Genomic DNA, 2,347 nt, shown 5'->3' with positions numbered 1-2,347 from the left:
GCTCTTCCCTGTTACTCTCCACCCTTCCCCTTTTCCCACAGCTGGGGCAGGAAAATCCCATCCCAAAATTCCCCCAGGGTGAAAAGGGGGCTCAGAGAGCTGGGAAACACCTGATGGAGCTTCACACAACCACATAAATGCTGCTGGAATTCCAGTGTGCTGCCAGGAGCTCCTCCAGGTGCTGGAGTCCCCCCAGGTGGGAAGAGGCTGCTGTGGAGCTGCTCAAACCCAGAGGTTTCCAGTGAAATTCCAACCAGGACTTCCTGTATCCACAGAGCTGCAATTCCAGTGTTTTTTCCTCCTCTTCTGCAGGATCTGGCTGTGCCCCTGGATGATGTTTGGAAGAACATCCAGCAGAGGTTGCCCAGCACTCCTGGAGCTGTGCTGGGAGCACACCAAGGGCAATATTTGCTTCCAATCCCAAACAGGAAGCTCGGAGCAGCTCCAGCTCGCAGGGAGTGTGGGATGTGGGGACAGGGAGATGCTGGGATGGTGCTGCAGGACTTTTCCACCCTCCAGGGTTGGCTGGCCTGAGCAGGGAGGAGCTGCTCCCACCTGGGGTAATGGGATTTGGCTTTTCCAGGGAAGGGAGGTGGGTGGTGCTGGCAGGAAAGGGAGCAGCAGCCTTCAGCCCAACCTCTCTGCCTGCTTTAATTGGATTTTGTGATCCAAACAATCCCAACTGCTCCATGCCCTGTGGACAAGGAGAAGACAACATTTAGGATGTTATTTGATGGAGAGGAAAAAACCCCATTTTGCTTTCCTTCTGTAACAAAACCCCAATTGGCACTTCCAGGGTTGCCAGTCCCACGGGATTTTCTCAAGGATCAGCTTCCAGAGGGTGAGGTTTCTTTTCCAGAGGGATTTAGGAGCAGGATGAGACCAAGGGATGCCCAGCAGGGCTGGAAGGTCATTCCTCCCCTGAGCAGCCACCAAGCCAAGGGTGGCTTCCTGCACCAGGGGACCACAGCCAGGTCCTGTTGTAGCTCAACTTCCCAAAGCTCCCCTTTCCATGACTTCAAACCCATCCAGAAAATGGCAATCCAGGCAGGAATCACAATTCACAGCTGGCATTTCAGTGATCCTCTTAAGATGAGCTGGTTTTTTTAATTATAATTTAAAAAATCATAACCTTGAGGGACGTGAAAGGAATCAGGGGCACGGAGGGGACATTCCAGTTATTCCTGAAGCAGCAGCTTTGGCTGCTTTTAGATGTGGAGTTTTCTCAACCAAATTTGCAGGATAAGGAGAGAAGTTCCATCTTTCCAAAGGCCAGTTTGTGCTGCCACCAGTGCCACATAAACCCAGCTGGCTCTGAGCCTGGAGATGCAGCAGCAGCAGGAATTCTGCAGATGATGCAGTAACAAAACCCTTTGGTTATTTCATGGACTCAGGTCATGCTGAATAAGCAAGATGTAAACATATTTTAAAATCACAGGATAATTTGCCTATTGGATATTTACAAACAATAGGATGAATCCATAGGATATTTTTTTTCAGGTGTATTTTAAGTGTTTAGTAATAATGTGCTGCTCTGGGCACCCTGTGCCAGGGCCTGCCCACCCTGCCAGGGAACAATTCCTGCCCAAGATCCCAAGATCCAGCCCTGCCCTCTGCCCCTGGCAGCCATTCCCTGTGTCCTGTCCCTCCAGCCCTTGTCCAAATCCCCCTCCAGCTCTCCTGGAGCCCCTGGAGCAGCTCTGCTGCAGCTGGAGTTCCTCCCCAGGAGTCTCAGTTTCCCTGCTCTGAAGGGCTGCCACACATCTGTTATTTTGGTTATTTATCTGTCACTCCTTTTCCCCCTGGGAATGGCCCCTTTCCCACCTGGAAATGGTGACTTGGCAGCTTCCAAGTTTTCCTGAGAGTTTCCAGCTGCCTGGATGTCAGCCTGGACAGCCAGAAGGTGCTGCTTCGTTTTGGTCAGAGCAGCACAAAAGGGCCTTGTTGGGATCCTGGGTGTGTTTTGCTTTTCCATGGAAGCTGTGCCATGGATCTCCCTCGTGTCCGGGTGCAAAGGATGGATTTAGTGCTCATCTGTTGGGTATAAGTGATAAATTCAGCATTCCTGGCTCTCAGGAAGGATGAGGAGCCATCTCCAGAGGGATTTTGGGAGTTCCAGTGCTGGTCAGGGGCTCTGGGAATAGTTCCACACCCGAAGGAGAACAAACATCCCAGGTGGGATCATCCTTCATGTCCTACTGGGCTCCCCTGAGTCCCAGCCCAGTTGTTTTCAGGGACAAATCCCAAAGATCCCTGTGCAGGAGGGACCCCACAGCTGCCAGGGCCACTCTGGGCTGGATGTGACCAGATTTCTGCCAAGTGAGCCACACATTTCCCCAGGGATGGA

The 2,347-nt window shown here is 52.1% G+C and overlaps 1 long non-coding RNA gene across 1 annotated transcript in view; it reads right to left on the bottom strand.

Moving 5' to 3' along the window:
- Positions 1-6: 6 nt before the first annotated feature.
- Positions 7-2,347, bottom strand: part of LOC107199956 — a 3,568-nt gene continuing 1,227 nt past the window's right edge. The window contains exons 2-3 of the long non-coding RNA XR_001519397.2: positions 1,825-2,034; positions 7-694 (exon numbers count right to left, since the gene is read on the bottom strand). This is a non-coding gene — a long non-coding RNA (uncharacterized LOC107199956). The remainder of the gene's footprint in view (positions 695-1,824; positions 2,035-2,347) is intronic.

Source organism: Parus major, chromosome 1 (genome assembly GCF_001522545.3).
Source record: "Parus major isolate Abel chromosome 1, Parus_major1.1, whole genome shotgun sequence".
Lineage (NCBI taxonomy): Eukaryota > Metazoa > Chordata > Aves > Passeriformes > Paridae > Parus > Parus major.
The sequence above is the reverse complement of the archived record's forward strand: the minus strand, read 5'-3'. Positions and strand labels throughout refer to the sequence as shown.